Here is a 223-nt window from a genome sequence, read left to right on the forward strand (position 1 = left end):
CCACCCGCAAATCAGACTGAAATAACTCGGTGTATTGTTAAAGTTATGTAACCCCCACTAGAAGAGAATCCCTGCCAAGTCGAATTCTCCCCCGCATCCCTTCGTCCCTGGTAACCCAAGATCCCTCCCCGGCAACCCATACGCACCCCCTCGACAGCCCGAACTCCCTTCCTCTCCCGCGTACAGCCATCCGTCCGACACCCTCTCCCCGCTCTCCAACAGA

Source organism: Penaeus monodon, chromosome 15, assembly GCF_015228065.2.
Source record: "Penaeus monodon isolate SGIC_2016 chromosome 15, NSTDA_Pmon_1, whole genome shotgun sequence".
NCBI lineage: Eukaryota > Metazoa > Arthropoda > Malacostraca > Decapoda > Penaeidae > Penaeus > Penaeus monodon.